This window comes from Condylura cristata, unplaced genomic scaffold (assembly GCF_000260355.1).
Source record: "Condylura cristata isolate star-nosed mole 26May11 unplaced genomic scaffold, ConCri1.0 scaffold00020, whole genome shotgun sequence".
Taxonomy (NCBI): Eukaryota; Metazoa; Chordata; class Mammalia; order Eulipotyphla; family Talpidae; genus Condylura; species Condylura cristata.
This window is the reverse complement of record NW_004567121.1, coordinates 6,024,877-6,043,046: the sequence shown is the minus strand read 5'-3', so window position 1 is coordinate 6,043,046 and position 18,170 is coordinate 6,024,877. Positions and strand designations below refer to the sequence as shown.

The 18,170-nt window shown below is 45.1% G+C and overlaps 1 protein-coding gene across 2 annotated transcripts in view; it reads right to left on the bottom strand.

Moving 5' to 3' along the window:
- The window catches only part of IL1R1 (interleukin 1 receptor, type I), a 34,398-nt gene extending 24,007 nt beyond the window's left edge, over positions 1 to 10,391 (bottom strand). For both annotated transcript variants that reach the window (XM_012727303.1, XM_004686015.2), the window contains exon 1: positions 10,242 to 10,391. The gene's annotated coding sequence lies outside the window, so the exon portion shown is untranslated. The remainder of the gene's footprint in view (positions 1 to 10,241) is intronic.
- Positions 10,392 to 18,170: the final 7,779 nt, after the last annotated feature.

The window sequence follows — 18,170 nt, the reverse complement described above, 5'->3', positions numbered from 1 at the left end:
CTCCTCTTTCTCTGCAAGGTGCTCTCAGTACTTGTTAGAATCCTTTTTTTTTTTTAAAAGATTTATTTATTTGTGCATACAGAGCTGGGGTACAGGCCAGAAGCTCAAGGGCAATGAGAGGCTTCACCAGAGACAGAGTGGGGAGCAGAACAGGCAGATCAATGAAGTACACTGCTGAGGGGAGCAGCGGGCGGGTCAGGAGAGGTCTGCCACACCATGTGGTCACCTCCGGGGCAGGTGGGAATCGAACTCATGAGGAAGTGGCTTTAGTTTCTCAGTGCTATGCTTTAACCCGCTGCACCACCAGGGAGGGCCAGAAACTTTTTTAATATGTGCCATGCTCATAGGTATGAGATGCTATCTAAATGTATATATCCAAGTTTTAATCCATTTTGAATTAGTTTTTATGTATGGTAAGAGATGGTGGTCTAATTTCATTCTTTTGCCTTTGACTGATACCATTTATTGAGGAGGTTTCCTTGAGTCATTGTACGTTCTTGGCTCCTTTGTCATAAATTAGTTGTGCCCATATCGGTGAGTTCATTTCTGGGTACTCAATTAGGATACCTTTTTAAGAAGAGGTTCTCTCCCTGAGTCATAACTCTTCCTTATACCAAGCATATTAATATACCTGCATTCCAAAGTACATATTTGAAATATGTCAAAAAACAAACAACAAAAAAAACTAATTGGGATTGTCCTAACCTATGTCCTATAGATATGTCACCATTCATTTCCTGGTTTTGCAGTTTACCTTTAATATCTTGGAGTCTAATATTTTTTCAGGTCTGATTCATTTCCTTAGGCTTTTGAAAAGCTTGTAAGAACTAAGCATTAGGCCTTTCAATGCCAAATGTATAAAACAGGCTGACTACTTTGACACCAAATATTTTGTTTCAACTAAATGAGCTAAATGGCATCCTCTTATTCAATTTAGACTTCTGAGAAAGGACATAGCTTAACCTGATGGTGTCAGAAGCACAGTGGCTCATGGGCATGAATCACAACATCCCACAAACTCAACAAGAAGCCTCCCAGCTCTTCCTACTCCCAGGGCTAGCAGTGACCTCCGGGCCCCCAGGGGCATGGCCCAGAAACGACTGCAGGTGATGGAATCATGTAGAGACCATCACAGAGAAATCCCCAGGGGGCAGGAGGGCAGGATGAACAAGAGCGATGTTTTATCTGGAAAGCCCAGGAAACATTTGCTGAGAAGTTGACACCCCTCTCCCCCATAACCACTTCACTTTCCCTCTTCCTCTTTGCTTCTTAAGAGAATTGTCACAGTCACTGCAGCTACTTCTCACCCACTGCTGGACAACCCTGCCGCTGCCTCCTGTGTGCTTCCCTCCAAGCTGCTTTGCCCACACCCCACACCCCCAGCTTCTCAATGCAAAGGGGCCCTCCATCTCCACTTTCCCCAAGCGTTCTGCAACACCTGGCCCTTCCACCACGCGTTCCTGACTCCCTGGAAGGAGGGTCACTCCCACTCTGCCTTTACTTTCTATCTTGCTGTCTCCTTCACAGGCGTGGCTCCCTGAGCACCTGCAAGCCTGGTGCCACGCTGCCACCACGTCCCCTACGCACCTCCTGGACTGGCCTTCAGTTCTACCTGACCTAGTCGGCTAGTGGTTTCTGTGACTTCTGGCCAGCTCTGGGCAAATTCTGATGAGAGGCCTCATCCAAAGCACCTGCTGATCCACAGGCAAAAGTGCCAAGTCACACAGGTTCTCCTGGCATGCTGCCCATTCCTCAGACTTCTGCTACACAGGCAAGAGGGACAGATGTATTAAGAAGGCCAGGAAATCTTGCAGAGAAGGTGACTCCTATCTCCTCCCATCATTTCACTTTCCCTCTTCCTCTTTGCCTTAGACTTCTGGCTCTGGAACCCAGGTCTCTGCCAGCAATGGGTGTTTCCCCCAATTTGGGCCCCCCTACCTGAGCCAAGGGAAAGAGGAACAGAGCAGAGGCTTCTGAGGAAGGCCATGTTCTCCACATCTTAGATGTGATCAGAGCTCAGTTAACAATTGTGGAAGGACAGAAGGGAGATGGGACAGTGTGAGGGAAGAAAGGATAGGAAGAGAGAAGAAGAGAAAGATGAAGGGAGGGAGGGATGGTGGCAGAGAGGGAGCAAGAGAAGGGAGGAATTTATCACCCACCACCTTCATACTAGATTACTAGGAATGAAAATCTGGCCTAGGGTCAAGGTGGGAGGGGCCCATCCTGGAACATCTGCTAGGACTTGGAGCAACAGGAAGCCTGGGGCTTATCACGCCCACTGCCAGCAGCCTTGGGGCTCATGGCTGTAGGAGACAGGAAAGACTGGGATCTTGACTTTCTATGAGAACCACATGAAAGCTAGCCATGGGCACTCCCAGCACAGCAACCAGGGCTTCTTGATGGTCACATGTTTGGAAATACTATTATATCACATGACTAAAGTGACACTCGGAACATACATAGAAAGCTACTTTATCAAAGATAAAATGAAAAAGCATGTTTGAGGCATGAAACAACTTCCTACTAGATCCACATGAGAAATTTCAATGTGAACTAAATGACTAAACCAGACATTAAGTTTAAGAATAGAAATAAACACTGGTCCTGGGAAAACCCCCTCCCAGGAAGAACCAATTTCATCCCCTCGCACCTATCTGCAAAGAATTCCACACCCAGGGCAGACACAGGGAGAGTGACCACAGGGGCAAGAGGGGCCCCAGGAGTGAATGTCCTCCTCAAGGACAGACCCCAGTGTAGGGGGAGGGAAACTGTCCCGACTTTGTGGCCACAATGCCGCTTGAAGAATTTCCCACAACCGTGCCAATTTCCTTCTTATTCTCAGGAATTCCCCCACACTGTGAATCCTGCCTTCCCGGCCAGTGGCTAGGCTCCAGGCAGAACCAGCACCCATCAGACACCTTCAAGACACCCCAGGCATCTTGAAGACAGTGTGCTGTGTGAGGCCACTTCTGGGGCAAGAGACAGCAGAGGCTGCCCTGTTACACCAGAACATGTGCAGAAGCACCCAAGCCTCGCTCCCCAGCTCCATCCCGTATCAAGAGAGGTGCCGAATGTACACGTGGGGAGAACCATGCCAGAGGGTACGGCCCTGGACACTGTACAGGCCAGGGACACACAGGCAATGGAGTCCATGGTGGGGAGGGAGGCTGACACCGAGAGGCTTGAGTAGGATCTGGAATTACTGTCCATACCGCTTGAGCAAGTAATTCCGTGTCCCCAGGTACCGGAATGATGGTCCAGAGAGGGGTATTGGTGGGACCCAAAGAAAGGGGTTGGCTGGAAAGGAGAGCAAACCCTGTGGAATCCAGGGGTTGGGTGGAGCCTTTCCTTCATGGATCAAAAGGAAGGTCTAGAGCAGCCAAACTTGTGAGCAATGCAAGGCTGGAAGGGAAACAGTGATAGCAAACCCTCCCTCTGCCCTGCTTCCTGGTCCTGAAATGGCAGAGCTCCATATCTAAAATTCAAAAGGGAATCCCCCTTCCACACTTCCCTCTCATGCCAACTGGCTTTCGACACTGACAGCCTCAAAAACACATTCAGGTCTTCCCTGGTGGTGCAGTGGGTTAAAGCACAGCACTGAGAAGCTAAAGCTACTTCGGCATGAGTTCGATCTCCGCCTGCCCCAGAGGTGACCACATGGCGTGGCAGACCTCTCCTGACCCGCCCGCTGCTCCCCTCAGCAGTGTACTTCGTCGATCTGCCTGTTCTGCTCCCCACTCTGTCTCTGGTGATGCCTCTCACCACTCCTGCCCCTCTGGTCTGTACCCCAGTTCTGTATGCATAAATAAATAAATCTTTAAAAAAAATTCAGAACATCATTCAATACTTTCCCAACTTTCATCAACATGTGTATGTGTGTGTATGTGTGTGGGTGTGTGTGTGTGTAAGTGAGAAAGAGAAATCTGACTTAATGGCAACCATTCAGTGAATTGGATTCTAATTAATTTGACTATATCTAAGAAGTGATGGGTGAATTCCTGGGAAAAGAAAGAAAACATAATTTTTAGCTTATGGAAAATGACAACTAATATTTTCTATCAAAATTCAGTAGAGCGAATGAGTTGCAGTCTTAAAAATGAAGTTCATGGGCCCTCCCTGGTGGCGCAGCGGGTTAAAGCACTGCACTGAGAATCTAAAGCCACATCCGCATGAGTTCAAATCCCGCCTGCCCCGGAGGAGACCACATGGCGAGGCAGACCTCTCCTGACCCGCCCGCTGCTCCCCTCAGCAGTGTACTTCGTCGATCTGCCTGTTCTGCTCCCCACTCTGTCTCTGGTGATGCCTCTCACCACTCCTGCCCCTCTGGCCTGTACCCCAGTTCTGTATGCATAAATAAATAAATCTTTAAAAAAAAAAAAAAATGAAGTTCATGATTGTCATCTTCACCAATTCCAAGTATTCCAACAGTGATTAAGTAATCTGCAACAGTAAGATCACAAATACAAGCTTTACAGCCAAGGCAAAAATGCCAAAACCTATGATTTTACTTTAAAAATCTCAGAAATATGTTGGTGGAAAAATACTGAAGAATTCTGCATTTACACAAGTTGTCTTAAGTCAGATTCCACAAGTCCCCAAGAAGAAGCTAGTGGCTATCTTCCTGGGGTAATAATTTTACCCAGACTTTCTGGGAAGGGTTATTAGTTTTATATTAAATGAAAACATATCTTTATTATGATATGGAAAGAAAAATCTCCAAAAGACAAAATGCAAGTTATCAAAGAAATAACCCTTGAAATGAATTACTCTGGAGCACTCACTTTTCATTTCCCAAAAGGCATCTTTTAGTGATAAAAATCCAAGAGCGCTGTCCGACAGAAACTGCCATCTCTGTTCATGCCAGTCGTGAGAAGGGGGACATCAGGACCCAAAAAACTCACACTCTCAGGCCAGACTCGCAAAGAAGCCTGACCCCAACCTCTGCGGAGCCACCACGGTGGCCCACACTCAAGAGAAGAACATGGAAATGACCCCAGATGGGCCTGGGGTCAGGAGGGCATGCTCTGAATATGCCACAACTGTTTCCACCCCACACAGAAGTACAACACACGGCCTCTACACACATACAGCCCGCATGGAGCAAACAAAACCACTCCCACCACAGACCCAACAGAAACTCATTGTCTCAGAAAGTCCAAGAAGCCTGGAACTTCAGTGAGCCCCTCTCAGCAGTCAGAGGCAAAAGCCTCACTCACAGGACTTTTGTTTGGCTTATTTACCCATACAGACTGGGCGAGGAAGGTGTTTTCTTGGCCAAAGGATAGCACATATAGGACATAAAGACAAAGCGAAAATAGCCCCAGGGTGCGGCAATGGCAATGTAATCTGTATTTTTCAGATATTACAAGACAAAGTCAGATTGGTGGTTCCATACGTGGAATTAAGACAAAGAAGAAAACTAGGCACAGGATGTCACGAAACAGCTGCACACAGGACGGGCCAGGCCTCAGCCTCTAGGCTGCCAAGTGGAGTGAAACGAGGTCTCCAGTATGCCCCCCTAGGTCTCTGACCCATCCACACCTGACCCAGAACTGGTCTGGCCCATGTCCTCTGTCCCATCAAGACTTCCCCAGCCTCTCTCACTGGCCAGCTCTACTTTGGCCTCAGCACTGGCCAAAGACTACAGACTATGCCGTGCCTCATGGATTTGCCCCCCCCCACAAAAAAAAAAAAAAACAGACCATGAGGGAGAGTCCCCGACCACCACTGTCCAGTCAGGCAGCAATAGATCTGCTGCTCAAAGTGGTAAAGGCTCAGCGCACAAGACATTCCCTAAAGGAATTTCTCATTGTTTTCACTAACTGGGGATGGAGAGTATTAGGATAAAACATGCATACAGTGAAACACAAATCTGAGCGTACAAGTCCATAAACCGCGACTCCTGCACACCCTGGGAATACCGCATGTGGAACGAACTCTCCCTCCCACACAAGTTTTCTGCTGTTCCTAAGTAGTCACCCCCACGCACATGCCCCCACCGTGATGTTGGTCACCACATCTGTAAGCCTTTCGTTTAATAGAAGTATTTTATTCTCTTGTATTCACTTTCAATCTTGCTTTCCAAAGTGATAAAATTCACAGCATTATACCCAAATTTAAGATGGCTACTTGTTTATAAAACACTTTTGCTCCTGTTCATATTCAATATAAAAAATATATTCAGACAGCAAGTGTACCGGAGCAGCATTGAAGCAACCACTAATTTCCTCTAACAATTCATGGGAGTGCCCCCTGGAGAGCAGCTTGGCCTGTCAGGGCCCTGCCAGATTGGGGGTTCACCTCTGCATGTGTGCTTCAATCAACTCCAAGCAAGTGTGCAGAAAATCAGTGCTTCTCAAGGGGTCAGTGTGGTCCCCAGGGGAGCATCTGGAGTCGTGGGGAAGGGGACACTTGGGGCGATCACAATGATACCTGTAGTGGTGGTGGACATGTGTAGCGAGGCAAGGATGCTCTACTCAAAAGCAGCTACCCTTCGTCCCACACAGCTTCAGCTTCTCCCCAACATCAGCACCCTTGACAACCTTCACTGATCCGCTTTGGCGTCACTGCCTGACTCCATCTGACACCCATAAAGGTAAGCTGTGGCTGTAGGAACACTTTTCAGACAAAATAACTTTCCAGGAACCCAACTGTCATGACAAATGAGGGAGCACTGGCCTGTGATTTCCATGTAGACCCTTAAAGTCCCTCCCCCAGTGGTATCTGCAGCTCAGCCAGAACTCACCTGCCTGAGACTGTCCCTTGTACCCTAGGAGGGTCTTCCTAGGACATTTGATGGCCTCTCTAGTTTGACTCTGCCCATGCATCCATACAGTGAAGTACATAATTTTAATACAGGTGACTTTTATTTACTCTCATGTGTAGACGCTATATAGACTTGGGGGTAAATGATGTTGTAGGTAAGTTTTATTATGTTATTTCAGAATTGTCAAGTACTTAAAATAGTTGCATTAAAAGAAGGTGTTTAGGCCCTCCATGGTGGTGCAATGGGTTAGGATGCAGCACTGCAAGCCCCATAGCCACTAAAGTGCAAGTTCGAACCCGACCCCGGAGGTGGCCCACATGGCACGGCAGACCTCTCCGGACCCACCTGCTGCTCCCCTCAGCAGTGTCCTTCATTGATCTGCCTGTTCTGCTCTCCACTCTGCCTCTGGTAATCTTCTCACCGCCCCTGCACCTCCAACTTGTACCCCAAGTCTGCATGTCTAAATAAATAAATCTCCTAAAAAGAAAATGAGGGTATTTATTTTTGTAAGAGGTGAAAAAACACAGTGTTATTGCTATGGAATTTCTCCAGTTGGAAGGTAGGTGTGTAGAGCCGTGGGTACCCTACTACCCATTCCTGTTAGCACCCTGAGTCCATGCAGTTACCTCAGGGCACTTTCAGTGGGGGTCACTGCTGAGACTTCAAAAGTTTCTCTTTGCACCTCCCAAATGGAGACCACAGCTCTTTGCACCAGGACTGCTTTTACAACCCCTCCCCGCCACCACTAGCCCTACTTTTTCATCTCAAGGTTCAAGAGACTGTGTTCTCCTGTTTCCTCTCTCCCACTACCTCCAAGATGGATACTGGTGTCGGGACAGCTTAAAACCACCTGAGGGGCTTTCAAAATATCAATGACCTGAGAGGAGCTATTTGCTCTGGGTCCAGCGCTTCTATTTCTCAGAGTGCCGTGGGCAATGCCAAGGTGTGGCCAGGGCTGATGTACCGGTTTCCTCCCGCATTTGCAGCCATTTGGGCAACTTAGCAAGCAGAGAGGTGATCAAGGTCGACCTTTTACACATTTTAGACTCCACTTTGTCTCTACTACATTTTTCTTTCATTCCATTTTTCATTTATGCATCTTGTAAATCCTTTCTGGAACAGATAAGAATGAAAAAATGTGCTGCCACGTACATGAAGAGAAAGTCCAAAATGCAAAGGCACAGGAAACACAGTGACCTTGAGCCTTGAGGAGCCCAGCACCTTTCAGACATGCTGAGGTCACTCTGGTGGTGGGCACCCATGCTGGGCATGGCACTTCCTGGGGCCATCGCAGGCAACCAGGGTAAAGGAACAAAGCCACTGACTGTGAAGATCCTGTCAGCTTCCCGACAGCCTTAAAGAGAAGAAAATGTAAACCAAGGATGAGCTCACAGCAGAGCTGGACAACTACCCAGGCATGGTGCCCCTGGCGGCTCCGTCCTGCAGAATAGCCAGTTCACAGTGGGTCAGCGGTGGTGGGATAACCTGAGTACTCTACTTCCCTCCCCTCCAGCCATCATACTTTGACTGTACTTTCCAGCTCTGCCATTTTGATTGCTGAGATACCCTCTGCACCACCCTACCACCTGTGCCCAGGTGGACATTGATGCATTCTAGCCACAGGTGTACATCAGCTCTGGCCCAAGTGCACAGTCAAACCCCAGATTATGTCTCAGCACCCCTGCTACTCTTTAAGGAGCCACAGGTGCATCTGTGTCCACAGCTGTCATGTCTTCCTCATTGGAGATGCTGAGTATCCTACTGCAGGCAGCCAGTGTGCTCATGCTCTGTACAAAGGGGAAGAACTCCCTACTGCAGAAAGACCCCAGAGGGCCTGTGACTCTACCAAGAGCGCTCACATCCATCAGCAGGCAGAAATTTTTATCTACGTTAATCACAGTTTTATCCTCAGTATTTGGAACAGTGCTTGGCCCTAAGAAAACATTCAACAATAAGCATGTGTTGACTGAATAAGTGAATTGAGTAGTGTTTCATCAACAGTGAAGGAATTGCTCAAAACACACTTCATGTTTCAGAGCCATAAGGAAAGTTTTGATGCCACGTTAGGCCACACAGCGCTCAATAGAGCCAGTTAGAAATGAAAGTTTGGTCCTGCCTACCAACGTCATAGAGTAATTCAGGTCAAATGTCCTCTCTGAAACGGTATAGAGTCTCCATAGAGCAGGTACACAGTTTCAACCCAACAGAGTAACTGCTACCTAAATAAGCCCGAAAATAATTCAGGGGATTCTATACCACTTCTTTCATTAAATCTCATCCAAACGCCCCAACTTTTTCATCTAACATAAAATGTAATAGAGGATATGAACATAGAAAATCACATTAAGTGTTAAATAGCATATTAAATGAGTAAGAAATGAGAACAAGGTGCCCACAGCTGCTAAGTAAACTGGGTAGAGAGAGAGCAAATTGCTCAACTCCTGGCTTTCCATAGCTTATCACCAGTCACAAAGTCAATGCTATCCTTTCATCTTCCAGAAGCCTTGCTCTAGGACACGTGACCCAGGCATCACGCTACAACAGTGGTTGGATCTCACCTTTTCTCTACAGCTTCAATGGTCCAGAGGCCGCCCCCTCCCTCCATTCCTAGTTCCTAGGCAGTAAAGTTAAAACCTCTGGAACACACCTGTCTGAAACACACGAATATTCCCTACACCAGGATGGGCTGCAAAGGGCTGACCCTGGCAGGAACCTGCCCACCCTCCTGCATGGCCTTCCTCCCCCAGCCTCAGCAGCACAGAGGAGAAAGCCCTGGTGGACAGGGGGAGCCATGGTGCAGAGAAGGGCCAGAGTGTGAGGGCCCGAGGGCTCACTCTCCTGGGGCCAACTCTCCCACATGTTAGTCATCTCTCTAAACTTCTGCTTCCTCCACTGCAAAAGGGAGATGATAATAATATGGCTTTCAAACGGCAGCTGGGAGGATGAAAGAGTAGTTAAGTGTAAAAGGCCTAAGCTGTAATGTGCTGAACATGGCTGTGGTAAATAAGGAATCCTCTTGGAGTCTTTCTACAGTTGAGGGAGGCACAGGCCATCATGGTTCAGAGGCAGTAACTCACTCTCCCTCCCTGTCTTTAGGGTATCAGCCCTTCTCTTGTTAACCAAATACTCTTGTTAGCTCAGACCCTTAAGAGACTCCTGAACCAGTTGAACTTGGCAGGATTAAAACACCTGGAAGCAACTTAGATGTACAAACAGACACACCCCTGGAGAAACACTCCACTGAGATTGGCAAGTTCCCCCCCAAAAGGAATCTGAGCAAACTTTCCTCCTGCTTCACACCCAAATAAAACCAAACACAGATTTAACAGCCTTCTTACACAACAAACTCCCACAACCTATGTAACCTCGGAAGGACGCCTTCTGCGCCATCCTAGCTGAAACCCGGCTGAAGTGTCAAGGCACCGCAGGTCCCGCATCGCCCACAAGACCCCCAGAACGCGCCAGCTTGTCCTACCTGGTGTGAACCTTCGGACATGCCAGGTCTCAGTGCTGGGCGGAACCCGACCCAGCCCTGCGGGGCGCCATCCTGGGAGCGAGGAGTGCTCCGGGGTCCGGGCTCCCGGCAGTCACATTCCCACCGCTCCTGGGGGCCAGCGGGCAGGCTGCTCCGGCACCGCCGGGCCCGGCGGCTCTCCCGCTCCCCCCTGCCGGCTCCCTTTCCCACTTAGCTCAGGGCCCGACCCAAGCTGAGCCCTCCCTCGCGCCGGGAAACTGCCGGGCGGGGCTCCAGCTCCGGTCCCGCGGAGGCGGGGAGCGGGCGGAGACAGCGCGGCGGGACCAGACCGTGGGCGGCAAGCGAGCTGGCCCGGTGCCCCCCAGTTCCATCCAAGGGTCAGGAGTGACCGGACAGCCCTTTCCGGAAGGGGCCTTGTCCAGGGCATCCCCGCCAGTCTGGCCCCTGCTGGAGCCAGGACCCTGGAGCGCTGCCAGGCATCCCAAACAGCGCTTATCCCCTGGTGGGGCAGTGACCAAAGGTGTTGATCCCACCCAAAGTGTGACCTGACTACCACCCAGCTGGGGACCCCTCCGGAGGCGTGCATATCGGGACCCTCGGCTTTCAGGCCCAGAACACACACTGTTGTGCCTGCAATTTTGAGAGGTAAGAGGGTGTCTTTGGCTTCTGCTGCCGGAGGACAGGTCTCAGGCTTGCCCAACTAGCTTTGTGAATTTAGACAAGTCACTAAATTCTTTGTACCTCCTTGTCTTCTGCAAAAAGGGATCCCTACAAAAACACCCACCTCTGGAATGATTGGGGCGATTCAATGGTGTGACCCTTTTATGAACAAATGGGACCACTTCTCTGGTCTAGCAGTGAAAAAGCAAAACCATTTCCATGAGCTTACAGCCTATTCTGACAGTCTCATCCTGTTCTGTGAAGCAGCTTGTCAGGAATCTGGTGCCTGAAATGAACCTTGAAACCTCTGCTTATGACCAGAGAAGTCAGAAGGGAAAGACCTAGCAGACAGGTAAGCAGCCTTTCTGGTCTCCAGGATACATTTGTATTTAAGTGCCAATATTTGCCCCATTTGTGCAAGCACCAACATAACTTAGAAAATGGAGAATTCTAAATCCTAAAGGAAAACCAGGAGGCCCAGTGAAGAATAACTGAGTTTTTGACATAAGTGATTCACTGTTCCTTTTTTTGTGTGCATGCAACAGGTGTGTATGATGAACTCAGAAGAGTTGGAGTGGTTGTTTGTCTCAGAGTAAAATCTATCTGATTATTTCCAGGGTTCAAGTCCTCACTCTGATCATCCAGTAAACTCTGTCATTGAGACCTTTGGTTTCAGTTGACTACTTGTAAACCAGTGGCTGGCACAGAGTCCCTTCCAGTTTTATTATTACTGTTGCATGTTGGATAGAAGATCAGTTCACGGTCTTGATCCCAGACTTCTTAGCCAGACTGGGTATCATTTTAAGCGTAAACATTCTTCAATCAGCTCAATCTGCAAATGAGAATTCTCACTTAGAGAAATGTAGTGAATGACCAACACCACACAGCAAGTACCTGACAGGTCACATCGGGACCTCACCGATGTGAGGAAAGAGGACACTAGAGTCCTGAAAGCAGCCACTTGGGTTCCAAGTCCAACAGCCAGAAGTTTGAAGCCTTCTCTTCTCCTTCCATTCCATGCCTCCAGCTTACTTCAAGGACTTAATGGACCCTCTTCCAAGGAGACACTGAGTAAATGATTATTGCTTCCTTCCTTCCCATACACACCAGCCCTTCCCGCATCCCTTCCAGGCTAAATAGGCATTTGTTTCCCTAGGCTATACCTTGACCACATGCATCTCAGAAATTCAGAAATTGAGGTAACCTGAACCCCAGTTAGCCCTGACAATTCTGGTCTGGCGGGGAAGCATATAGGAAGGAGAATCAGTATCTCGTACCCCGAATGCTGTCATGTGACCTACATGATGACAAGTCTCTTATTTTGTCTAGTTCTAGAAGTTTCTATGGTTCCTCTTTCTCAGAGGAACTATTCAGGTCTGGGGCTGGTGACATGATATTATGGGAATTCATCAGCTGTTTCATCTCCTAGTATTCCTTCAGAGAGTGGTAGTTCTGGAAACACTGACCACAAATTAGAAGCATGGGGAGATCAGTCACATCAGAATCTCTGGGGCAGGGATCTCCAAACTCCTACAGTGATGTTGTTACTTCATATGCCCCAGCTGAACCTCCTTCCACATGAGCGTCCAAGTAGCAGTTGATGTAAATTGTAAGGGGTGGGCAGGACTCCACGCTGCAGAACTAGCCTAGAAGTCATATGTTGGTGAACATAAATCCATCTTGGAATGTATGTGAAGAAGGGTTTTAAATAGTTTAAAGTAGAAAGTAAAATTGATTTATGCAATAATGCAGAAATAAAAATCACAATCTCCTTTGATTTTTCCTTAAATACTGACACCTACCATCCACCTCTACCCCAACTATCCTGCTAGACACAGAGGCCATAGACTTTCCCTTCTCACCTACAACCACTCTTCTATATGGGACCTTAGATTTACCTCCCTCCTCCCTCTACCATGTTGGCCACATTACCTGACTCTCTCTCCCATTACTGTGGTTGTTATTTGGTCATCCCCAAGATAACTCAAATGTCTCCCTGCCTTGCCCCAAGCCTGGGCTGGAAGTTCAGTCTGGCAGAAACCAGTGATACATCACTGCTGTATCACTCTCTTTCTGATTTCGGTATCAGGCAAACACTGTAATAGGGGAGGGTGCTCTGGGTAAGACAAAGAACTTGACAAACTTACAAGAAACAGTAAAACAATATCCCTATTATTTCAGACACATGCTAGAGTATGTCCTCTCGCCACCCTCCCACCTCTGAAACTCTTGTCATTTGGGAGACTGGACTATCTAAAACCTCCTTATAAGAGGCCAGGTCCCCTGAGGACTTTCAGTCTCCCCACTTATTAGGCTGCTCAGATCACAGGCCCTTCATGGGAAAAATATCACTGATGCTCATGAAACAGCATCATGTTGGCCAGGACAGCATGATTTGGTGGCCTGAAAAAGAAAGCATTTCCCAGAGCAGGACATTTTAAAGGACTGTCCACTATAAATATGAATTGTAGACTTGAATATTTTAAAGAAAATATTTTTGTACATATTTCCTTGAATTTGCAAAGTCCTGTGGTTGGAGAACTTTGAGCACAGGGTTTAATGTCACAGACCACTGAATTCAAAAGGAGGTATGATAATCTGGAAAGGTTTTATTTCTCCCCTTCCCCCCACCACATGCTCAGAGTTGACCAGCAGGCACAAACTTTTAAGTTGCTCCATGCCCTTCATCTCCACCCTCCAAAGAACTCCAATTACCATGCACAGAAATATAAGAGGGCTGGAAAGGAAAGAATTCTGAATAGATTGTGCTGTTACCCCAAAGAGACTGATTCTTTGAACTAAAAGAAACTACAATACTGATAGGCAAGATTCTTTTTCTGACTGCAATGAGGATTCATTAGCTAAAGTATGCAAATGAGGATTCATTAGCTAAAGAGAATTCACTTATAGTAAATAAAGTAAATTACATCTTTGCACCGGAATGCACTCTGTGATTCTTGCTACACCTTTTTTTTTTTTTTTTAAGTTTATGTACTGCCAGTAACGATTCAAAACCACAAGGTTGCCTGAGACAGCTTTCAAAACCACTGTCCTATATGGACTTCCTTCTACAGCCTAGTTCTTTTGCTCCTTTCACACATTTCCCATCTACTGACTTCCAAATAACCACTTTTTAAAAGCGGTCTCTTAGTACCGCTCATTAATGCAACTTCTCAGTTTTAGTCAATGCAACACTCCCTTCCTCCAAGCATTTGTGTTCAGGCTTCTATAATCATCTTTCTATTCAAATTCCTTTGAGTTTGTAAGCCACATATGAACTAGGGATGAGAGTTGATGAGAAAGTGTAAATCCACCACAGGCAATTAATGATTTTGTAACTTCCTTTAGAAGATGTGGGGAAAGAAGATAGCAAGCAGCCCTGACCACTTTGAGTTCTAACTGTATCTTTATACTCCTGCTCAATGAAGGTAAATGAACAAAATAGTCTCCCTGGGCCTGTTTGGGGGATTTGTTTTCCCCTCATGTTAAACACAGAAAATAAACAGCAAGTTCTTGAAGCCAATAGATGGAATAACTTCCAATATCTGCTGCACCTATCATAAACAGACAGTGGCTCCTCTCCCTCTAACGCTGGCTATATTGAATTTGATAATTGCTTCAACACATAAACTTAAATCATCAGTAGCCAACTGCCCACCACCATCCAAAAGGCAGCCCTTCCCAGCTTCCCCATGTCAAAAGCTAAGTTCCTATAGAAACCTTAGGGCTCAATCATATGCAAGACACATAATAAAAATACTGTCTTCCTTAAATTCATTTTTTAAAATCTAATCTCCTTTCCCTTGTAATTCCACATGGTGCCATCATATTTGGTTTTTTGCAAGTTTCTGTAATGTGTATCTAAGTTTTTTTCCCTTTCCATAGGGATTATTCCAAAATCCAGACTTTTGTGTCATGGATTTTAAATTATTGGGTCTTTTCAAAATGGCACTATGAATTATAAATATAACTGTCAATTTATTTTCTTCTAAGTGGTTTCTTTTTAATATCTCTGTGATAGATTAAGGAAGCTTATTTGTTCCTCCCGCAGTTAAGGAGGAGATTGAATCTGAACTGACCTCAGTTACCTACTCAACCAATGTCAACCAATGGATGAAATGGACTTCTAAAGCCAGATCATCAAGAAACTCTCAGCTTCTTTCTGGCCTTTTTAGAATACTCACTGTTAGTGGTTAGTATTACTATCTTGAGACGACCGTATTTTTAGAAGTCTCAAACCCCATGGAGGCTCTCCAATCTACAGCCCCAACTGATAGCTAGAACCAACTCTTGCCATAGGAGAGCACCATCTTGGATGCTAATCCTACCAACCCAATGCTCACTGAATAAAATCCCTAGAAGAGATCCCAAAGGACAGCCTCCCAGTTGAGCCCCATTAAAGCCTCAAAACCATGAGAGATAATAACACATTGATGTTTGAAGTTCTCTAAGTGTTTTGCACAAAAAAAATAGAATAAAACACAATGATTATACTCAGGAACATGTCACAATTCCCCGTGGCTTGTATCAAGTAGCAGGCAAGGTCTCTCATCATGAAAAGGACACCCATTCTCCTTCTCCAGCATCTGAACACTAGCCAGTTATAAACTTCCTGGCAATAATGGTTGTGCCCATCTCACTAGCAAACTAAGGGAAAATGGGGGTGATGAGATTATCAAATAGGTTTAGCTTTATATATTCTGAGTAAAAGAAGTAGATATAATCTTATACTTTTCTTGGAGTGCTCTGTTAATGGCAAGATTTATTTAGTGTCTAGCATTGTTATTTAATGATTTTTTTTTTTTTTTTTCAAAAAGAAAATACAATCCATGAGCAGTAAGTCTACTAGCAAACTAGCAAATGTGCTCGGAAGAATAAACAGCAGGCCACTACGCTGACAAGAGTAAAAGGAGAGAATCTCAGAAAAGGAGACTCTCAGTCCTAAAGCAGTGATGCTACCAGCGTGCTTTTTCTGCTTTCTTCTACTCTGTGTGTACAAGGCATGAGGTAAGTATCTGGAAGATACATGAAGGCCAGCAATTTGGGAAAGATGCTGAAACAGACTCTGAGAGAGCAAGCTAAGGGAAGAGAATGGGGCTGGGAAGAGAACTTTGGGAGGGGTAGAAATCACAGACTAGAACAGTTCACACACCCAGAGGCTCAGAGCAGAACATGATATTCCTTCCTCACCTATGCACTGACCTTCCACATGTAGCTTGGCTCATTTAACACAGTTGTTCATAGTCACGATACTATTGTAAAGGCTGTTGCTGGTAAATATCATTTCCTGATTGTTCATTGCTAGTATATAGAAATATGACCGACTTTCCTGTATCTTGATCTTGTGGGCTACAAGTATGAGTGTTAGCAGATTTTTATAGAATATAGGATTTTGAACATAGACTATCATATTTTCTACAAATAAAGGCAGTTTTACTTCTTTTCTAATCCAGTGCTTTAGGGTTGGTTTTCTTTCCTTGACATTTTACACCAGCTAGCTACTTCAACACAATCCTAAACAGAAGTGAGAAAAGTGGGCACTCTTACCTCCTGATCTTAAGGGAAAGCTTTCAATTCTTTCACCAATAAGTATGATGCTAGTTGGAGTTTTCACAGATGTCCCATGTTAGGTTGAAGAGATATGCTCTCTAGTCCTAATTTTCTGAGAATTCTTATCAGGAATATAGATTGGATTTTGTCAAATTCTTTTCCCTACATCTATTAGTATGATCATATGGCTTTCTTTTTTGTTGCTATTTTTTATTTTTATTAATAAGATTAGGAGTCACATTTATTGGTGTTCAGTAGTAATTCCACCTTGCAATCTGGGGATAAAGTCTAATTGACCATGTTTTATATATATATTAGATTATATAAGTGTGTTATTTAGAGTTTTTACATTTATGTGCATGAGAAATATTGGTCTATAATTATCTTTTCTTGTAATATTCTGTTTGGTTTTGATATCCAAATAATGATGATCTCATAGAATAGAGAGTATTGATTCCTCTTCAGTTTTCTGGAAGAGTTTATGCGGCAAGCACTGATATTATTTCTCCCTTAAGTATTTGGTAGTATTCATCAGAGAAATTATTTGGGTCTAAATTTTTCTTTGTAGGATAAATAGATTGATTGCAAGTTCAATTTCCTTAAAAGAAAGAGAATTGTTAAAGTTATTTATTTCTTCTTGAGTAGTAATGGTCATTCTGGATAGAGCTTTATCGGTTTTATAGATCTTTTCAAAAAATCAACTTTGGTGCCAATGATTTTCTCTATTGTACTTCTGTTTTCTCTTAAATTGTTGTATGCTTTGATCTTTGATCTTTATTATTTCTTATCTTCTGCTTTCTTTGGGTGAAATGCATTCTTTTTATAGTTATTTAATTTAGAGACTGAGGTCTTTGATTTGACACATACCTGCTTTCTAAAATAGACGTTCTGTGCTTCAAATTTCTCCATATGTTATGATCCACATCTAAGAACCTTAGAATGCTATTTACAATAGTCCAGTTCCAGCAACAACCTCAATGTTCCATGGCAGAACAGGTGATTAAGCAGATATGATACATGTAAAATGGAATATTAAACTACAAAAACAATTAAATTTTGCCACTGTAACAATATGGTTGGAACTAGAGATGATTATGCTAAGTGAAATAAGGAGACAAATACCAGTTATGTCACACAAATTGGAATAAAGTAACAAATCAGAAGAACATAAAAAAGCAAACCCTAGAAATCTGACTGCAGAATTGAGAATTTCAGAGATGGGGGTAGGAGATGGGGAACAAAGGGGAGAGGGAGCCCACTGGACTATGGTGAAGGAACAAGCAACTTTATGGTGTGCGTGATGTGGTAACCTCCATCGGAACCTCTACCTCTGAATATATACAATGTTGTAAACCAATATCACCTCAATAAAACTACAATAACAAAAAACATGACAGCTGGTCATAAACATGATTGATTAAAATTCTTTCCAGATCTTAAAATACTTTCTTTTAATTTTGGTTGGAATACTTTTGAAATATCTATAAACATAGTCTAGAATTTTTAAATGTTAGCCAAAACCAAGACTTTTGTGGCAGGAATTAATTTGTGAATGATGTCAAATAAAGAACAGCCTGGTAACTGTGGGGTCTTAGAGCCAGTGATATCTATTGTGAGGCATCACCCTGTTTGAAAACACTTGGGATTGTGAGACTGACAGTAGAAAGGAAAGATAGGGAGGGATGGAGAGAGAGATCCACTAGGATAGGGAAGGATGAG